Here is a 23,611-nt window from a genome sequence, read left to right as displayed (position 1 = left end):
ATTTTGTATGCTTGAGATATGAGTAAAAACTTGAATGTAGGTCCAAATAGAGCCTAAATGACAAGCAAAGGTGAAACGTCTTAGTTTTTGTGCCAACATGTATCAGTTTCCATAACAAAGTGCATTGGTTTATGTGCCAAAGTGCCTCAATTTTTGTGCCAACATGCCTCAATTTCATGCCAACTCACATCAATTTATGTGTAAATGTGCCTCAATTTCTATGCCAATATGTACAGATCACCTTGATTTCCATCACATTGATTTTGATGAGGAATCTCTAGAACCAAGAAAAGAAAGAAAAGTTTGAAGCTAATTGGGTTGGTCCCTTTATCATTACAGCCAAGTATGGTTCTAGGGCATATCAGATTGCCACTTTAGAGGGAGATCTGCTCCCTGAGCTTGTAAATATTTAGCACCTCAAGAATTTCTATGCTTGAGTTTACAGTTCCTATATAGTTTTGTTAAAGTTCTACAAAATCTCCAAAAAATAAAAAAATAAAAAAATATTTGTAAAAATGTTCCTAAAAAAGGGCTAGAAAACAAAAAAAAGTTTCTAAATTTTTTTTTTGTGTAAAGTAAATAAGGTCCATTATCTATAAGTCTCATCTAACCTCACCACATTTTCCCCATTTCATCACATCTTTGTACAAAGTCCTATATGTCTCAAACTTTTAATGCTTCCAATAAAAGACCTCTTGTCCACAAGGCCTCCATCCATCTTCATTTTTCACAAGACCTCTAGTTTATGAGGCATTTTCCCATCACATGTTCACCCTAATCCCATTATCCTAAGCTTTTTCCCACCATAGTAATCACTATAGAACCCAAAAAAAATCACCATTGAGACCTAAAAATTCAAGAATCTTTTTCTTTCCACCATTATTTTCAAGAAACACACATGACAAAAACTTAGAAAAACAAAACTTTCATAGTATGAATCCTTCCTACACATGGCACATAAATCTTCACTCTTGAACTAATGTTCCTTGCAAGAACTGTGGACTGAATGGCTACTTGGTTAGGCCATATCTTTTTGGTTGATTTCATCTTTGTGTGTTAGTAGTATCCTTCTATAGTGTGCCTTGATCTTCCATATCTTGGAATCATGTGAATGGTTCCAACTCACTACACATCTCATTTGCAGGATGATATCTTTTCATGATTCTTTAGCACATCTATGTCAGTTTTAGAGTTATGACTATGCACTACTCACTAGGGGCACTAGGTTAGCATACTTTCCACCAAGATCCCTAAAAATAATTTGGCTGCCCCTAGACATCTCTAGTGCATATATGTCATTTGTTCCATCATGACTATGGAAACTACATCTTTTGTCCTAAAGTCTCTATTTGGTTAAGAGTCTAGTCCACACAAAGGAATCTTGTCATCTATGCTACTATAGCATTTGGTATATAACTTTTTTTGCAAAACCAAACTAGTGTGTTCTCTCCTATATAAACACAAGTGAATCCATGCTTGATCCTACGAAGTAAGTAAATTTAAATGAAATAAATATGAACAAACATGACATTACTATTCGTAATTAGATTCTATACAATTACTTTAGATGATAAAGATACTCTTGATAATGATATTCTTGATTCTGTCAAACATATTCATCATAGTATTTCTCGTGACATGTATGGGACTATTGATATTTAGCATGATTGACCATATATTATTTCAAAACAATAATCTACTACTCCCAATGAAAATTAAAGTGACCTATCTTCATAGTAGGGTCATTATTTGGAACTATCTATTGTTTAATCTATGGTGCTTGATGTTGCTTCTCTTGCAAGTTGCCTACCTTTCTAAACACTATGGACCTAAATAGGGATACATGTGATATGCTTCACTAAATAATCTCATCCAATGGATTCCATGTTTTTTTCTATTCTTATGTGGTTCCATTGTGATGCACTACATGTTGTCTATTTTTTTAGATTTATTTAAAGGAATTTAAAATGTCACACACATTCTTCATTTTGTATCTCTTTTCCTCTATATGTTGTTACATGTTGTGTCGTGCATGTGTCACAGCTCATTGATTTTCTTTTATGTTATTTTCTTAGGATAATTAAATATTTTAGCTACCCATTCTTTTTGGTCTCCATGATGCAAACCTAGAAAGACTCTTCTTTGTAAATCTTACACATGTTTCCTCTATTGTAATTGTAGTTCTATTGCATCTAGGAGATGATGATATTTCATTTTGACATAATACTATACATAGTATAATATGATCAGACTGACCCTTGAGTTGGTTGATCCCTTTCACACTCATTTTTTCTATGTTCCTGTTTACCTTGATTTGTCCTTTCTTGGGGGTATTTAACATTGGAAACATTTCTCATGGATGAATGTATGCTCTGTTAAAGTAATTTCTCTAGTTAAGGAAATTGTTATATATTTAATATGGGGGTATACAAGCCATTCACATTTTGCACACATGCACTATCACTTTGTATTTGGTCCTATGACTAGATGTCTCTAAGATCCCTTAATAGATACACTTTCATTAGGGATAGATCCTTATTTTCTTTCCAATCCCTCAAGAATCTTACCTTCCCTTACATTATGTTGTAATTTTGGACCACTTAACAAATATTATTTACTTAAGGAGAGATCCTCTCTTAACAAATATTATTTACTTAACAAATCTTATCTTCGCTTAGGATAGGTCATTTCTTTGCTAGATCCCTTATTGGATGTACAATTTCCTTAAGGATAGATCCTTGGTAGATTGAACTAGCATTACACACATTCTATATAAACTTTTAGTTCCATCTTTTGTGGCACCTTATTTGTGTGGTACATAGTAAAACATAATATTACTAGGGTAGGTGATAATTTTTTTATTTGTCTCCCTCTCTCTTTTGGGAGATGTGTCTTTTATCTTTTTGCTGGATTTAAAATGGACTTCAGTTACTTAGGGGCATGATGTTTCCTTGTATCCTTGACCTTGATGATACCATATTATGCATTTTATCTACTTTACCATGAGCATGAGCTCACCTCATAGTCTTGCTAAAGTGGGAGCTAAATGATCCATTGTAAAAAGTTATAACCTATTCAATTGGAGGGTATAGGATGTATTAGACCTCATTTTAGTGATATAAAAATCCAAGTGTATTTATTTTAGATTTTTAGCATCTTTAATTTTCTCTTCAAAATATTTTCACACCTTCGAAGCCTCAATTTTCTTTGTAATTAACCCTACATGGACTAGGCCAATAAATGTCATCCCAATCCTTGGGGATTCATTTGAATAAATATTTGAGCCAAGTGTGTGGGTGTTTTCATTTAGGATCTTACTTGTAGTTAGACTGAAAATATTGAATCATGAAATTAGCAAGAAAAGGTGATCAAATTCTCTAATTTTTATATCCATCTATTGTGAAATATATCCATAATTTAGGAGTAATCCATTTTTATCAAGAAATTATTGTCACTTTCGAGAGGAAATACAATCAAGCTAATTGACTCAAATCTGGATTCAATATCTAAAGGAAATCATCCATCTCAAGCTCTCACAGTCTCCCATTCTTCAAGATCTATTAAAGCAAAGGAAATATTCTCTCATTGATGGAAGTCACTCTCTCCCATGGTGATGAGGAAGATAATTTCACAAGTAAGAAAGAAGATGCACATCTATTATTATCTCTCATTCTCCATTTAAGTAATCAAGCATAAATTCATTCTAGATATAAGATAAAGCCAATGTAGATCCATGTATTTGGGAGGACATCGTTGACTATCAAACACATAACAAGTCTAAATAAAAATATCTTCATGGGTCAATCAAAGCTATCATCCACTCATGAGGGTTTTTCATGCCAGATGACTACTTAAATTTATCTTGTTTACATGCAAGCTTTATTAAATATCCTAAGTATAGCTTCTAGCAAGGGCTTGATCAAATAAATACCTTCCCCACTAATAATTTTACCTTTATCTTGTGTGTTGGAATATCTGTAACATATTTGGATCTATACATTCAAAGTTTTAGAACCAATGATTGGATTTCTATAGAGTTCATGAATTTTTATGCCTCTAGGCCAAGGTCAAATTTGGTCAACATTTCCTTTGAAATCTAATTATTGTATAGTTGGGTGTTACATGTCTTCGAGTTCTAAATCCAAAATAATTTCTATTTTTCATTAGTCTTGCAACAATCAAATCTAGACATGAAGTTCATTCCTCTTCTTATAGCTTTAAGGTGAGTTATTTATTACCACTTTTGTCTAGTATTTACTTTTATACATAAGATATGATATCACATCTTGTTAGTTATAATTTAATTTATAACAACATAAACATGTTTCATATATTTTCATATCACAATCACATTATATCCATATAGGGATATCCAAATCCACCTTTTTCTAGTATGGTAGTTCTTACATTAATACCCCTTCATCATTTTTGGGTTTTTCTAATCATATTTTTCTAAAGGAGGGTTTTTTTTTCAATGCATAATAAGAAAAAAAAAACTCCTCAAAATTAGTGAAAAATAATTTTTTTAGCATGAATATTGATGATTCCTACATGCGGGAGTATATTAGCATTGCTGGAGATATGATTCAAAGCTTATGTGTTGCATTCATGACTATGTTTGTCATTGATGTCAACATGCTAGTTATTCTATGAAGACTGGTAGAGTTATAGAGGTAGAAGCATTTGACACGGTTCAAGGATTGAAGACCAGTTTATGCACACTTGAGGTTATGTTTTACAATATGTCTAGACACTATAGTTGGTAGTTATATGTCTTAGAGTTCCAAATCCAAAATAGTTTCAATTTTTTTGGTTATTTTTGTTAAAATCTGATCTAGATATAAAGTTCATTAATCTCCTTCTATCTTCAAAGTGAATTCTTTATTTACACTTTTCTCTTGTATTTACTTTTATACATAAGATCTAAAATCATATCTTGCTAGTAATCATTTACTTTATCATAACATAACTATATTTCATACATTTTTATATCAAAATCACATTCTATCCATATAGAGATATCCAAAACCTCCTTTTCCTATTTCTTACATTATTACTACTTCATCCTTTTTGGGTTTTGCTAATGATCTAAGAATTGAAAATAATCTTATGTACACCCTTAAGGTTATATTTTTTAGTATGTCTACATACTATAGCTATGAGCACGTATGTAAATATGAAGAATGCATAGAGTTATGAAGGTTTGAGTGAAGGCATCTTTCAAACATTATTTCTAAAAATGGGTACTATTGTTTTGATTTCATCTCCTCACAGGGATGGAACTAGGTTAAGATGATTGAGGGAGAGGTTGAAAAATTGTTAGATATGCCTTGGTTTAGAGGGAATAATCCAAAAATCACCAAGTAAAATTTTATGAAGATCGTGAGCTGACAATTTGCTTGTAATTTTGAATAGTGTAATATTTTAATGTAACATGTAGTGTAATATCTTAAGATGACCCTATATTATTATTTTAAATTGGGAAAGTCTCAAGGTCAACTCAATAACTTTTTTAGAACTTTGTATACATGAAATATGTTTTCCTTAGATGTAATGTATGGTATGTAGTCATATCTTTGTAATTTATGTATTATGTGACCTTGATATGTGAATTTCTAAAGATCATAGAAGAGTTTGGTGTGATTGAGGCACAATAAGCTTGCAAGGATCTATATTGTGCAAGAATAAATTCTAGTTGGAAAATTGTTATTTCACATTGTATTATTCAAAAGGAATAATGATTAGGCTATTTGGATAGTGGGCTTAGTTGTCTTCCTTTCAACTCCTTATAGGGGTGGCACAACTCCTAACAAGGTTGAAATCTCCTAATAGTGATTCTAATTCTCCTAAAAGGGAGTGATATGTACTTATTGCATTTAGTCAACTCCTAATTGGTTCTATCATCTAAGAAGGAAATTTTATAGTTAGTACATCATTTTGTGGGTATCATCCCCACCAAGGTTAACCCTCTGATCAAGAGTAAATCACTAGTTGAAATATATGGTGTTATTGTGCATTGTTATCTTTCTATGGTTGTTTCATCTACTATTTACATGTTTAATAATTAATAAAGATATGGAAATTTTTTTTAAGAGCATAAGTGATTCAACCCCCCTAGTTATCTTGGTGGACTTTACTTTCCAACACTACCCCCTGTAGCATTTTTCGCCATTTCTTATTATACAATATGCAATATGTATTTATGGAATATAAATAGAATGTTCAAAGAAATAAAATCAAAAATATTAATTTATTTGGACTACAAATAATTTTTTGGCTAGAAAGATTAGGAGATCTTAATTTAGTATTTAGGTATTAGTTTTGCAAAAAATATTGCAAAACATGTAAATTTAGTGAGGTTGAAGAATAAATTTAAGTTGTTTTATATTGACAACATGTATTAAGGAGCCACAAGAGATGTTCAACCTTCAACCTTTGAAATCCATGTCTTAGGAATGTTATCATTAAAAGAAAGTTTAATTATTTAATATGTGCATACACAAAAAAAAAAAAAATTTAATGTTTTACATACAACAAACATACTTCTTTTAAATCTTAGGGCTAGAAACTAATTCTTTGCCATTTCCATGCACTTAACCCAATGTTACATTAGGGATTTATAACCCTTTTATATATTTATTTGATGTGTGGTAGTGTTCTATTACCTTCTTCAGTTATTCCCTTGTGATTGTGTTTAAATTTTTCCCTATGAAATGTTCTTAAGAAAAATAATTCTATTTGGAAGTAGATTTGACTAGTCTTTCAGGCATTTGAGAAATTTATTCTTGGTCTATACAGAACTATGAGTGCCTATGCACTTATTCTAAACCATTTTTTAACAACACACAAAATGATAGAGTTATGCCCTATCTAACAATTGTTAAGAATTTACTAGATTTGTAGCTTGTAAGAAAAATCTATAATATTATAAAAAGAAAGTTTGATATATTAAAATGTAAAACTTGAGTTATATTCATGTTGACAAACTTATCTTCAAATTTCGTTGTTTTAGAGCTGAAATCTAAATCTTAAAGTCTAAAATATTAATCACAAATTCTAAATCCTACATTTGATCTAGTCCATTTTTAATATGGCAAGAGGTCGAAAAAAAATCTAAATATTGAGGTGTTAATTTGATAGTCTTAGATTATTTGTCTTCCCTATTGTGCTCATTTTACAATTTAGAATTAAAATTTGAACCTTGAGAACTATTGTTAAGAAAGGATTAGAATTTCATGCTTGATTTGTAGATTGCATCTTGTAGCCAAAACTCTAGAGTTTGAGAAAATGTGACTTAGATGCTAAAATCCTAAGGGTGGGTCAATTTACTTTTAACCCAAATCCTATGCAAACATGAGAACATACTCCAATTTTGATGGGGACACAACCCAAGAACAAAATGGACACAACAGAAAAGGGAAATTATATTAACTAAGAAAATAAGCTAGTACAAATAGTACAGAGAAAATAAGCTTCAGAACATGCCCTAAGGGCTTACAGTAGCATAAATCTGGAGATAATTTCTCCTTATGGTACCTCCTCTCAAACTCCACTCCGAACTACCTTTTACAATGCCAGAAATCTCCTTAAATAGACCCTGGAGGGTTAAGGACTAGGAGTACATTTTAGAAAGTGCTAGTAGGCATCCACCGACAAAATAGAAGGTTCTGGAAGCTGCGTTAGAAGTCGGTACAAATCTAGAAGAATCCAGAAACGGTAACCGAACTTTCGAGAGGCATAACTTTTGAACCGTAGCTCCGATTGACAAACCGTTTACATTTTCAGAAAGCTCTCAAAGCGCTCTATAGCCCTATGGACTAGTTTTTCTCGTCCCCCATTTTTTGACCCTTTTTGAGGTCATTTAATGCCCCAAACCTGACTTTGAAGCATTCTTAGGAGGTCTCCAAAACTCAAAAAACTGCAATAACTTTCAAATTGTGGGGCCTATTGACCTGATTCTTTTTTTGGAATGCTCTAAATCATGACTACATTCATCTGGCCAATTCACACCTTCTAGTTTATCGAAATGATGGCCCAAATACATGCTCCTATTTTTTCAAGATTTTCAAACGCACTAATAGCTGAACTTTGAGAGTTGGAACCTTTATTTGAGCCAAATGGGTATCCAAAAATGTAAAGACATGAAACAGAAACTAAGTCTAAGTACATTTTTTCTGGGTTACACAGGATTGCCCTTATACCTCTAGATGCTCCTGCATCAAATTTTTTAGCTATGCACTTTGTTTTTAGTAGTATGAGTTTTGTGTACTTTCATCCCAAGTCTAAGTCGAGAGGGATTTTTCCATTTGTTTTCTTTCTTTTGGGATACTTGAGGAGTGATTTATTCATTGTTTCAGTTGCACCGTTAAGGCTATGGCATGGTTAGTCATCTAGTTGTATCAATATGCTTAGGGAAATTATAAGCATATTAAATATATAATTATATATTATACAATCTCATCTTATAGATACATGATACAACAAGACAAACTTTATCACATTTTTATTAGGAAAAAAGTTTATCTAATTTTATTCTTGATGCGTCAAATGAAAACTTAAGATATTACAACTTAATTTAAGCTTAATCAAATCTAAAACTTTACAATAGATTCAAAAGGTGCTTCCTAAAATGATAATGTTCTCTACCTTGAATATACATTAGAAAAATATGATTTAGAAGTATGAATAATTAATTATTTTTATAATGCCATGATTAAATGAAGTCATTTAACTAAATGTTATTGTCCATGAAAGACTTCGCTTTGTTCTTAAAAGCTCTAGTTCCAATGAATATAATATAGAAAACTTTTTGCGAGCAAAGATTTTGGAGTTGTGGGATCACAATTATTTTTAATTCTAAATTTCCACAAGTTGTTTGATGTGTTGTGTTTCACTCACATCTTCTCAACCTCAAGTCTCTCTTATCTTCTCAAATATCATTCTAATCTTTGTGTGTTGGAAACGATAGTATCACATGTTTCCACCTTCCTCTACAGTGAATTTATATAGGTAGATCTATTAATATTAGCAATGAATTTATATATGTAGATCTATCATTTTGGTACCATACTAATGGCATGAAGGCATTAGGTTATACATTAAAAATCATGTAAAAAGATCTTTGGTTAAGAATCTGGTACAATATGCTAAGTCAATGTGTTGGCACATTTTAAAATTCTATGTCAAGAACATTTATCTATAGGAACAGAGAAACACACAAGGAAACATAATAGATATACCAAAATTAAACAAAAAATATAAATAAAATAAATTGATTTACTCTAAAAATAAATACTTCAAAAAATAGTGAGAAGAGAAGAAAATCAATCTTTCATGTAATTAGGAGAGAAAAAAACCTATAATTTGAGAAGAGGAAAAAGAGAGTGACCCTTTGTGATGACAAATCAATTGAAACCATTTTTTGGTCTTTTGGTATCCATTAATAGTCATTTCAAAATGAGGGAAAAAAAAGTCTGTACTTAACCTTTTTTTTTTAGGACTACAAAAAATAATAAGACAATAAATTTGTAAGGAGTTAATTCCCAGTGCAAAAGAGAGATTTCCGAGTGTGCTTTGTAAGAGAAAGGTGTTTAGCTCCACAATTCCAAAGAATAGCAAAGGAAACAATGACAAAATACATATATTGATCTTTAATATGAGAATAATTCTTAGGTATTTGAGGTAGAGATAAGGGTAAATCATTTTTCAAGCTGAAAATATTAGGTGTTCTCTCAGAGTTGTATGTGCCAATATCTTTCTTTAGGAAGTTTTAATGGCAATCTTTTGTCTATGTTCAAACACTCTCCTAGGTTTGAAGTATCTAATACAAATTTCCTTTCATAAGAAGTGAATTTTATCAATGATTTACAAATATTATTGGCCAAGAGCTTGTCTTTAAGTTACGATTCATTGTCTAGGGTGATGATTTGATGACAAATGTTGCACACTAATTTGTTAGTGACCAAATTATGTTAATTTTGATGTAGTTTTTTATCAATTCTTATTTTTTAGTGACCAAATTTTGTCAATTTTGATATAGATTTTTGGCCATTTTCTCAATGATTCTTTCCTTACCCTATTAGAGGATAAAGAAAATATTGAAAATGTCCTCCATTTTCTCAATATTTTTTTTTTGGCCACTGGTTCTACTATCAAATGACATAAAATCCCTTGCTACCATGAATAATTCCTCTCATCCCAATAATAGATTCTCTAATATAACTAATAATAGATTCACCATGGCCAGGGTTTCTACTTTTTGAACTTTGTTTTTTCTTTTCATGGGTTGACCGTGCTAAGCTTCATAATGTTGTTCTCACTAAAATTAGTATATTGGTGTTAGTACTCAAGGTGGTCTCAGTTTTTAAACTTTCAGTTTCAGAGGCTGAACCTCTTTGAACCACTTTGAACTGAAGTTTGAAGTAGTTCAAAGTAGTTCGACGGTTCAAAGCAGTTCAAAATGGTCCAATAGTCCAAATTGTTCATTCAGCAGGTCTAGTTCAACAAGTTCAGAATTTTGTCATTTAATCACAGGTTCTGCCAATTCAACAGTTTCGAGAAAGTGCAAAGGTATAGGTCAAGATGGAGATCAGTTTAGTGGCTTAAAAATGCAAAGTGGTTCAGAAATTTCAATATGCAGATATGGAAACAAGTGTCAAGTTCAATGCCTTCAAGTTAAATGATCTAGTGCAAAGTGATTAAAGAAGCAGACATATATCTCAAGATATCTGTCATAAATGGTTCAGAAGCACAAGGTGGTTCACTAGTTCAACTTGCAGATTCATAATCCAAGTTCAAATTCTATCAGTTCAGCAGTTTCAAGGGTTCATTCTGCATTTCAAGTAAAGTCATTGGTTCTATGTAACACCACAGAAGTGCAGATCAAAATGGAGATTTTGTCCAAAAACCCAAAGGTCAAAGGTTCAAAATTCAAGTCCCATGTTATAGATTCGAGTGTTATTGCAAAATTTGACATAATGTTGTGGTTCGAATTTAGTGAGTCAATTGCAGATTTGCAGACTCGAGAGTCCAGTGATTTAATTCAACAATGTAGAGATCATTATATTCTATTCACGAATTCACAAGAAGGTATTGTACAAGCTTACAAAGCTTGAAGTTTGGTATCAAATTTAATGGCAAGTATCATGAACTGACTAAGACATCTACCTATGTCTTAGAATGCATATCTTAAGTGCTCCACGTGCATATCCAGACAAAGCTAGCATCACCACGAGAATATATGGTATTTTGAGTTTGGGATGATCAAATGCTATCATAAGTATCGGGGGCATCGAATACACTGTCTGAAGCAAGAGATGAATAAGCCGAGCATTCCTTGTGACTGACTCGATCAATTCTTATGAGTTTAAAATGTGAGATCACCGATACTATAAGAAAACTATTTGATGGAATGACAGAAGTCTTTAAGCCTCCAATTGGTGTGCAGAGCATGATGGCGGCAATGTCATAAACCCGCAGACTTAAATTGCATAAACATGAAAGATATATACCCCGATGCCAAACACATATGCAGGTTTCATAGTATTACAGAATCTAATACATCTATTTCGGTATAAAGATTTGGCATTGAAAATCATCATTATGGTATCCCGAATTGAAGAAACATACATGCGAAATGCCCTTCAGAGTGTTTGAAATTCATCACATTCAATCCATGGAGTTCAACCCGAACCCGATTTGGAGAAATAGAAGAAAATTTTAAGAGACAGGAGATTGGGAACAAGTGAAGCCTCCATATATTGACTTGCATAGATCAAAGTAGTCACTGTGATTCCGTGAAACAAGACACAGACCGACTACGAACATACTGATCAGGATTGTCAGCAGTTTGGAAATAAATAATAGCGGCTAAAGTTTGTTGATAATTTTGGAGCTCATGCTCGGTCCAAATTCTTCATATATGCATGCATCAATATAAAACTAAGCATCGATTTCTAATGTACAGAAATGAATGTTTTAGATAATGTGATATAGACAAGCACATCATATATCACCGACAATCCATACATGACTACAACCTGAGCAGCAGACTTTGATAGGATTTTGACCTGGCGGGTGCTTTGATCAGAATTCATGTCATTTCCTATTCGAGCTAACAGATATGTAGATTATATACATTGTTTGTTAAGCGCGATAGTCATGAGATCGGCTCAATAGTAAAAGGGGCACTCTCCATATACCCAACACATGTATTCCTCTCTTATATGTGCTCCTCAATACGGGAAGATACCGTGGGTGATAATAAATCATACCAGAATAAATAGTTATGTGAAAAAGCTGTGGTGCTAGGTTCATGTGCAGATATGAAGACTGAGTTTCATCATAAATGTGGATGCATCCAAATCTGATTCAGTGGAGTCCCCAGAACAGTTATAACAGACAGGGTGTGAGCTGTTTGATAAAATACATCATTGGTGACAAGTGTTTACTATTAAAAAGAGTCTACTGCAAAAGTACCCTGGTGAATTAATAGGAAATGAATATATTACATATCCATTCAAATATATTATATATTGTGTCAAAACATATTCCCGTGGGCCCCAAGACTCCATTCGGAATGGGAAAAGTGATATATTATTTTTCAATCTTAATGACATATGTCATTAGATCTGTTACCTAACATCTGATTAGGAGTAAAACATTACAACCAAGGGAGAGTAAAAAAATAAAAAAGGGGAAGAGAAGATCAAACGACAGTTCCAAGAATCAGTTATAGAAGCTGAACAATTTGCCCGCAAATTCTATATATGGTGAAAGCATCAAACAAAAGAGGGTTCCACTTCTTTTCTGTAGGGGAGACTTTGGTGCTGCAGTACAGGAGAGTTTGGGCTGAGAATTCTACTTTTTCCTTATAGGAGATTTTATGCTGTTGTAAAGGGGAGGGTAGAATGGTTAGAGATTTAGATAGGCAGATATTGTAATGATAGTAATTGGTAGATATGATATGGGTGTTTTAGTTTTTGCATGACTTTGTGCATACAGAGATTTGATGTCTATATATGTATCTTCTTGAATATGGCTTAGAAACTTTGTATTCAGGCATGTTAAGTCAGTATTACTTTGTGAATCCTGATTTATCAGTTCTAGATATTTGGTTACTGTCTTTACTACAAATTAGTGTTATTATTCATTTCTGTAGATTAGTTAAAGCATCTCTTTGTTGTTAGAAATAATCTATACTTCACGATCTAAGAATTTGTGAGAGATCCTTTCGTACTTTCGGGTAAAAGTGCAGGATATTTAAATTTATTGAACATTTCACACAGGGAGTTGTACCCGATAAAATTCAGAGGAAGGTTATTAATCTAATAATAACCTATCCAACTATTGGTGCTAGTTTGTCCTCTCACTTGGGCATTCAAGATCGGATTTGCATGCATTTCCTCGAAGGACAATCTGTTCACTAACAATTGGTCAACTGAACCTCTTTCCTTGGTAAACAAGCTTCCTAAAAGGGTGATACCACACCTACAATAAAGGACTTAGACAAAAAGGATTGAACTACAATGGCTCCTTAATCACCAATATTGTTCACCATTTTGCCGTAATTCACAAGACATGTTGTTAGTTTATTAGAGTTATGATAAGACTCGGGGGACTTAGTACTTCTATGAATGCTTTTGTAAAAATGAAATTGGAGAAAAGGGAGCCGAGTTATATATTAAAGAAAGGCACAATGATGTATGAAATATTACATATAAAAAATTAGCATTTTGATGGAGTTTACTTGACATTGCAGACTTATGATTTGGATTATAATTCTAAGGTGATTCTTACCATCACTACTAATACATAAAAACTATTAATTTATATACTCTTAATTTTTATTAATATTGAGTGGTTTTAGGGGAACAATATTCTTTGAGGTACTTTGAGGTAATATTAAACTTTGCAAGGACATTGTGCAAGAAAGTGTGAACTGGTTAATTGAAATTCTTATGCTATTAAATTGAATGCAAATCTATCTTAAAAGTTATATCTAGTAGAAAAAATAGAAAGATAATAGCTTAAGGATTCTATTTTTAAGCTTGCCAAAGTTTCTATGAATGCATGTTAAAACATGCTATCTTGATTGATACTCAAAAGTAATTTGGTAAAGATGAGGCTATATTATTAGGTGACCACCAAGTAGGACACCAATATGATGTGTGAGATTATTATTAAAAGGGTATTTTTCATCCACTTCTTGATGGTTGTACAATAAGATTGTCAAACAAGATTGTTGCTAGAAGGATTTGTAACCTTGATGGATATTATTTTTTGTTTTTCCTATTTTTAGTTTAAGGATCCACATCCTTACTTATGTTTTGTTTATTAACATTCAATACACATTTGAATGTGTCTTAAGCCAGGTTTATTCTTAAATATCCAGGTGCTTGAAGCCCTCCAAACCACCTCTTGTTATGTCCCACTTGTAATTTTATTTTTATTGAAAGAATTTTTCTCATTTTACATCAAATGCTATTTCACATGCATGCTTTAAAAGAAAATACAGAACTAATATTTTATTTACAATTGTAGCTTAACTTATTCATGTTTGAAATAATTCAGAGTGATTATTTTCTAGGTTCTTAATTGTATGATCTTGCATTTACATATTCAAAATTTATGTGAATGTCTATTCTTTCATATTCAATAAATTGATACCATATTTACATTTGCCACAACACTTATAATGATTTTTCCTTTACAATACATTTTGTTGTATTTCTTAGTACATTGAAATCCATAAAGAAAGCGATGAAAAATAACTATTCATCCATCTTCACTACCAAATAATTGACATCTATTGAATTGACCAATAATTTACTCTTATTAAATTGACCATCAACAGAGATTTAAGATACCCATTCCACACTAAAATGTAATTGCAAGTTAATTTTCTTAAATACAATTTAAACTCTTACTATCATGATTAATATAAGTCATTTAAACTACATGTTATTTTCCATCAAAGACTTTGCAAGGTGTAGTTGTAATGAATATTATATGCAAGACGTTTCATGAGCAAAGATTTTAGAGTTGTGTGGTCACAATTATTTCTAATTCTAAATTGCCCCACACAGTTTAACATGTTCTGTTTCACTAACTCCTAATCAACTCAAACACAAGTCTCTCTCACCCTTCTCACATTATTTCAACCTTCCTTAGCACAAAAATTTGACTTCCTTTATGTATTGGAAAGATAATACAAATTGACATTTCTAATAGTTCATTTGATTTTCTCTACTTCATTCATTTTCTTATTAATCTCACTATTTCGGTGTTAATCTAAAACCACCTAAATTAATTAAATGGAAGGAAAAAAAAAAAACACTACCATATACGTATTTCTAATATAAAACAAACCAACGAACTTGTTATTTATTCATTTTAAATCTGCACCTTTCTAATTAAATAATGTTTATTTGAAGGATAATCCAATTTGATATTTTAGTTAGAAATATCTATAACATCATACAATTTATTACATGTGAAATTTTTCTCTATTAATACAATTTACAACTATTCAAAATTATAGATATCGCTATAAGTCATTTTTATCTTTGAATCAAGATAATTTACATCCAACTTTGTATTCTTTTCATGTATAGTGGGATTTAGGTAAAGGAAGCCCTTTTATAATCATAAATGGAGTTTCAAATACATAAATGAGTTAATAATAGAAATAGATTAATTTATACGTAGATTTATCATTTTGGTATGAACTAATAGCATGAAGGAATTAATTATGTGTTGGAAGAATAACGTGGAAAAATAATTAGTTAAGAATCTACCACAATATGCTACTGTCTAGTCAATGCATTGATTTGTTTCAAAATTCTATACCAAGTACATCTATCCATATGAAGATAACATTACACAAAGGCTTTTTTGATATCCACTAGTAGTCATTTCAAAAATGAGGAAAAAAAGAGTGTGTGCACTCAGTCTTCATTTTTCTAGAACTAAAAAAATAAAAAAAGAATAAATAATTTTGTAAGGAATTAATCCCTAGTGCAAAAGAGAAGTAACCTAGTATGCATGGAAAGAGAGGTGTTTAGGTCCACAATTCCGAAGGATACTAAAGATGACAAGAATACAAAATAACAAAGCAAAAGATGTTAAAACACATAAATTGATCTTTAATATGAGAAATAAGGATGATCCTTAGGTTAAGGTGCAAAACAATATTAGGATGTCATAGTATACAAATTCCCCCCTCCCTTAGAGAGCTAAATAATGCACAAGTATGTGAGGATCTTAAATATTTGAAGAATAAGATGGAAGGCTACATTTAGATTGCAAAGATGATGATAGGAATATAATTTTTTTGGGAAATGATAGTTATATAAGAATTTTTGAAGGTTAAAAGATCACAAATGGATACAAGCTAGATGTTTTACATACTAAATATTAGAAGGATAAAAGTGCATTGAATAATGTATGGGACTAGCTAGCAAGTAAATTAGATTTCATATGATAAGAACAAAACATAAAACCTAAAGAATACTAATAACAACAACTGAGAAACAACATAATAATAACACTAGAGTTAAGGAACAAGATACAACTAGAATAATGATGCTAATCTTCCAAACATTTTAGTTTTGAATTATGTATTAACCTTTTTTAGTAGTGGTAGGGAAGTATGGAGCGTCGATTTAGTGTGGATGGAAAAGTTGTAGAAATTGAAATATTTGTCCCTTAGTCGAGTAGTGCTGAATATGATAGGAAAACAATTAGAAGAACCCCTTTCTCATCTGCCTAATCCCCAACAACTATGCCTTTTAGACTGCAAGATTTTAGGGCACATTCCTAGTGCTATCCAAAACTATAATTCCTTAACCATCTCCGCTTGGGTCACAACAACTTTGAAGGACCAGTACCATTGTGGTTAGGAAATACGACTAGGTTAATTTCACTTTGGTTGTATGAATGTGCCTTATTGAGTAGTTCATGTCCCTTGAGTTTCTCTCTCCTGCTTTCTCTAAAAGAGCTTATGTTAGGGGGAGAAAACATAATTAGTAGAAATCTATGTCAAATGTTATGTGGGGAATTGTCTAAACTCAATGTCCTTTTTTCTTCTAGGGTCTAATATAAAAGGAAGTATACCACCTTGTATTGGAAATATTACCTCTCTCATCTATCTTAGATTGATAAATATGGAAAATATGGAAGGTCCTATTCCACCTTCTATTTGAAATCTCTCTGCCCTACAACATTTGTTTTTTATGATAGCTTATTGAATGGAGAAATTCCACCATCACTTGGTCAAATTCCACCTTTGACTACTTTATACCTTGCTAGAAATATGTTCCATGGAAATATACCTTCTAAGTTTGGTAGCCTTCCATCTTTGGTGAAATTAGATCTTTCTTTGAATTCTTTTAGTGGAAATATACCTTCTAAGTTAGGTAATCTTTCCCCTTTGGTAAATTTTCAACTATCCTCCAATGTTCTAAGTGAAAATATACGTTATACATTGGAAAATCTTTCATCCTTGGCATATCTAGATCTTTTCTCTAATCAACTAAATGGTATCATTCCCACTTCAATTGCAAATCTTCATAGTCTCACGTCCATTGCCCTATCTTCAAAAATTATTCAAGGAAACATTTCTCTTAGTATTTTTAACAAAATGAGCATCCTTTCTAAACTTGATCTATCCTACAATGAATTGCCTATCATGATTGAACTAGATTGGGTGCCCACAATTTAGGTCTTGATTCCTTGCACTTAGCCTCATGTAGTATTGGGGGCATTATTCCACCATTCCTTTCCACACAATATAGATTATTTAGTTTGGATCTCTCCAATAATAATCTATATAGAAATATTCTAGATTGGCTAGGGTGCTTCCTGTGCAATATCTTGACTTGTCATACAATAACTTGTAAGGAAACATTCCCTCAAGCTTGATTGCAAAAGGTTTTCTGAGTGTTGATTTGCACCGTAATATGTTACAAGGTCATCTTCCTTTTTCTTCAATGCCAACATCAATCGTGCAACTATTGGACTTGTCTCAGAATAGATTCAAAAGATTTATTCGAGTGGATATTGGCAATCTTCTACCATCCATTTGGTTTTTTTTCATGTTTGAAAAATCATCTAAGTTGTGATATACCTTCTTCAATAGGCCTTCTACAATATGTGGAGGTTTTAGATCTCTCAAACAATAAATTATTTGGTAAAATACCATCAAGCATAATTAATTGTTCTAGTTTAACAAGATTAAACTTAACAAGTACTAGATTCATGGGAGAGATACATATCATAAGGGAATGCTAAGTGGACTTAGTTCACTTAACCTCAAGGACAATATGTTAAAGGGAGACTTGCCATCAAGCCTTAAGAATTGTTCTAGCTTGCAAGTTTTGGATTTGTCCAATAATTATTTCTCTAGTAACATACCATCTTGGTTGGGCTAGTTCTTTGAATTGATGATACTGGTTTTGAGGTCTAACAAGTTTGAAGGAAACATTACGCATCAATTAAGAAATCTATCAAGTCTCCATGTTTTGGATATTTCAAAAAGTTATTTGATAGGTTCTATCCCACAACAATTAGCAACATTGAAAAGTATGAGGAATTATACAATGGGAAACTCGCATGATAAAGATGGTGGCTCTTACTATTACAAAGAAGAGATCCAAGTGTTCAATAAAGGATTAGAAATTGTGTATGTTAGTTTAGCGATGTCACTTAGAACTTGCATTGATCTATCTATAAATAATCTATCAAACAAAATTCCTTCAATAGTGGGGGATCTTAAAAGTGTTCACACATTGAACTTATCGTATAATATTCTTACATGAGAGATCCCAAGTAGTTTTGCATTACTTATAGAGTTAGAGTCACTTGATCTTTCAAATAATAATCTAAAATGAAGGATTCCAAAAGAAACATTACAAGTTTCTTATTTATGTTTTTTCATTGTAGCCCACAATAATCTTTGTGGAAGAATACTAGAAGGAAGACGATTCAATACATTCAATTCCACTTATTTCACTTAGAACCATGGTCTTTGTGCATTCCCAGTTAACAACAAATCATGTAGATGTGAAGAGATGCTGAATTATAACATACAAACCCCGAATTGTAAAATCATATCCTCAAATATTCTCATTATAATGAGATTGCCTTGTAATTTTATTATAATTAGAGAAATTTAATGTCTTATACAACAGTGAATAAATTCTATGCTAACTCAGTACTTTTATTATAATTTTATGAGTAGATCAACCATAAAATAAATGTACAATTTTTAAGGTTTGTAATTTTAAATTTAATTGACAAGCATTTGTATTCAACATAGAAGTACAAATATTCAATTTTGTGTTTCCATGAATATATTTTTATAGTATTTTTTTGCATTTATGTAAAATAAAATTGTTGGTCAATTCTTAGAATATGAATTCAATAAGTAAATTGTCTAAATATTTCAATTCATTTTTTTTGTATTATTCAAGGATATGTGTGTTATTGAGGATTAAAGATATCTAAATAGAGCAAAACCATAAGTTGTACATGCCTTAAAGCAAAGATAAAATAATACTGGTGTTATGCTTATAAAATAAATTTAGTATAAATTATTTATTGTAATTATGTTTGCAAATATTAATACTTAAAGAATATGGGAGTATCTATAAAGTTATTTATTCAAACATTATTACCAAAATAACATATCGTATATTTAATAAATATTAATATTATAATCCTATTACTAATTTATATCTTTGATATATGTAAATATGTGATAAAAAAGTTAAATATATATACTTTCTTCAAGTTAAAAATAATTCAATTTAAGTAATAGATATTTATTTCTATCTTCTAAATATTTCTAAGTTTCATGTTTAAATTACACTTAAATTTAATTCGAGTGTGTCAAACCAACCTTTTCTAATTAAATCATTAACATTAGTCTTTGTAAAATTGAATGTAAATTATTCTTTTTAATTTTATTGGATTAGTATATATTTTTTTCTATATGCATAAAAATTTATTAATAATATCATATATTCAATTATGAAATGACTCATCACTCTTTACATTTTAAATGTAAACAATTGTTAATAAGGTTACCTATAATAATCTAAATTTGGATGTTGGTGGTAAGAAGTTTGGCCCAAGGAGGAAATCTAAAAAGGATTGTGGAGAGAAATCTAGTAGGAAGGATATAGTGAAAGGTAAGCAACCTACCATCCATGAGGTTTCCTCTCTAGGTAATAAATGAAAATTAATTCTTCAATTAGTTAATAATTAAGCACACTCAAGTTGGAGTAGTATTGAGATGGTTGATCTCTTGAGAAGTCTTAGTACCTCACCTATGTGAGCATAACCTAGATCCAATGAGTGCTAATCATTCCATTTATTCTCATGAGAGACGGATTTATGTAGGAATAACTTCTCATGAAATATGGGTCAATAAGTTTGACTTTAAAACTACATAGTTAAATCCTGATAGAAATATCACAACTTGACTTACTGTGGAAATATCTCTTACTTTTCAATTGAAGAGCTTAAGTCTTTCTAATGAATGGCTCATAAGGAACAACACTTGGTTAAGGTTTTTTAAATGAGGTTGCAATCAAAGTGGGTTTAACCTTGGAGGGAACTCTGTAGTTAATTATGCTTGAGGTGGAGTTGTACTGGGATAGGTGACCTACCAGGAAGTCTCGATGTTTCACCTCAATGAACATCACCTAGATACAATGAGTGCTAAGTGTTCCATTTATTCTAATGAGATATGGATTCATGTGTGAAAAATTACTCATAAAATATGGGTCAATGAGTTTGACTCTTAAACTACACAGTTAAATCCTGATAGCAATATCACAATTTGATTTGCTATGGAAATATATCCTAGTTATTAGTTCAAAGAATATTTTTATGATAAATTAGATGTCTTGATTCAAAATTGAAATTGTTTCCTTTATCCTTCCCATGGTTCCATTCATTTCTTGTTGAAATTGCTGGAAAAAAAATAGATACTATCGTTCTTGTCATTTCAGATTTTGATCAATTTAAAGTAAAAATTGGTCTTTGTTGGCTTACCTCCACGAAACCTATGGTTTCTCCTATTGAAAATAGGTGAAATTGCTACACAAGTGAGAAATTATGTATGTTAAATATACTCTTTATCAACCTATTATAGCTTGAGACTTGGATGAATTTGATTTCTTTTAGAATTCTATGTCTCAACCAACTAAAAATGCATTCTAACTAGCTCTTTCAATCATATCAATCCTACAAGTCTCAAAATATTTGTGAACTTATAAAACCTGTAGTGCCTACCCTTGTTCACATCTTTTTTTGGACATTGTTATTATTATTATCAGACTATGTTAGACTAGTTTTATGTTGATGGATTAGTATTATTGTTTTGAGACTATCAGACATTATGTTATGGATTCAGTGGATATATGATGAGATCATTTAGACTTTACATTTCATGTATGCATGATGATCATTATATTGCTTTTAGTTATGATAATGATTAGTTAGATGGTTTATTATCTCACGTGTTTTATTTTGGATACTTACCCCATACTTGCATGTGTATGGTGCACGTGTTTGTTCTTATTGTATGGCATTTTTGATATGGTTAAGGAAGGGAGTCATAGGCACTTCCTAGTCGGGATCTACACAATGCACCACTTCCTGCCATTTCATGTTTAGCTTAGTATTATATATATTGTATTTACATGCATGGTTTTTGTGTAGGTTGCAGGTACCAAGTATTGACTTCCTTGAATTGTCAGGATGAGCGTACCCTATTACATTATCTCAATGATAAGAGAAGGGAGATAAATTCTCAAGTCCAAATCCCAAACCCTTAAACCATTTGTCCTAGTGAGGCAGGACAAGTATCTGGATATTTTACCCACAGAATGTGTCGGATGACATATTTCGTGATTTTTAACCCTTTAGACTAATTTTGTGTGAATTGTTCTATAATGGGTTCTTATATCTTTATCTTGGAGGTCTATGGTGAATTTTCTATTAGTTAAGTCTTAATAAATAGATTTAATTAATAAATTAATTATTTGGAGAAAATTAATATAATATCATGATCTTTGATATTTTGTTTATAATTAATTAAATGAGAATTAATTGAGGAAAAAGAATTAAATAAAATAAAATTAGAAATTAAAATTAATAATAATTATAAAATAATAATAAAGTAATAAATAAATAATAATAATAAAAGTTATAAAAATTAAAATAAAATTTATAAAAATTTAAATAAGAGTTATAAGCTTGCCTAGGAGTCAACGCACCTTTTCATTTCTCATTTGTCAACAACATGGGGGTTAGTGCATCAATTAAGCACATGGTGTCTACAACCTTATGACTCATCTAGAAGGTTGGAAAAGAAACATGCTTAGTTGGTGACACCTTCTAGTTGTTTCTAGAGACATTCTAGGTGTTTCCTAAGAGCTCTTTATATTCAGGCATTCTTAGAAGCTTAGAGACAATGTTTGGAGAGCGTCTTGGAGCATGGGAGGACTTGAGAACTTTGGAAAAGGGAGGAGCTTTCTCTACAGGTTTTCTAAGGAAGAGCGAATTAGCATCAGAATTCGGGTAGACTCTTGTGATTTTACTTATGCTATTTATGCATGTTGCACTTCCTATCTTCTTCGTGTCTTCCATATGTTTTCTGAGGATTTTCCTATTTAAATTATATGCATTCTCAATATGGGTAGTTAAAATTTACTTGAGAAACTTTATATGCATAGATATGAAGAGATCACGTGGCTAGGGTTTAAATTGTAGCCAAATCAATTAGAAAATTATTGAGTAAATTTAGAGATCAAATAGTTTATAGGAAAATTCTAAAAATTGAAACCTTTAAATTATGTATATGTTCATTGTAAAATATACATGTTTCATATTTTTAAAAATTTGCAATCATATATATATATATATATATATATATATATATATGTTGTGATACTTGATTAAACTCTGCGAGTACATATATATAAATACACACACACACACACACACACACACACACACACACACACAAATATATATATATATATATATATATATATATATATATATATATATATATATATATATATAGAATAATCGTAATTTATAAATCGTAGTGATAAAACTTTATTAAAATTCTGAATCGCAAATTGCATCAATAGAAAACATTTTATTAAAAATGTTATATAAAAAAAAATATTGCAAATCACATTAGGCATAGATGGTACCCATACCCCCGCGGGTCGCAAAGGCCTACCGTCGCAAGGCTGCGATGATAGGGGTATACTATGCCCACTATCGGCGTAGTGCCTGCGGTCACAGGTACTACGTACCGCGGTGGGGGGGTTATTTTTATATTTTTTTTAATATGGACATTGGGGGTTATGTGGATGAAAATCGATATTGATAATCCGATTTTTATATTTCATTTTTATAAAATGTTATTATTGTATATTATGATATATGTATATTTTGTATATATATATATATGTATATAAGTATATGTATATTAGTTATAAATAATTATTTTATTTAAAATGATTTTTATAGATGGATCATTCTGTAAAAGATAAATGATTTAAAAATATGAATAATAACTTATCAA

The 23,611-nt window shown here is 31.0% G+C and overlaps 1 pseudogene; it reads left to right on the top strand.

Annotated features, from left to right (window-relative positions):
* Nucleotides 1-4,190: 4,190 nt before the first annotated feature.
* The window catches only part of LOC149549542 (uncharacterized), a 137,069-nt pseudogene continuing 117,648 nt past the window's right edge, over nucleotides 4,191-23,611 (top strand).

The sequence above is a fragment of the Cupressus sempervirens genome, chromosome 7, assembly GCF_028749045.1.
Source record: "Cupressus sempervirens isolate cs-2001-9-10 chromosome 7, ASM2874904v1, whole genome shotgun sequence".
Taxonomy (NCBI): domain Eukaryota; kingdom Viridiplantae; phylum Streptophyta; class Pinopsida; order Cupressales; family Cupressaceae; genus Cupressus; species Cupressus sempervirens.
The sequence above is the reverse complement of the archived record's forward strand: the minus strand, read 5'-3'. Positions and strand labels throughout refer to the sequence as shown.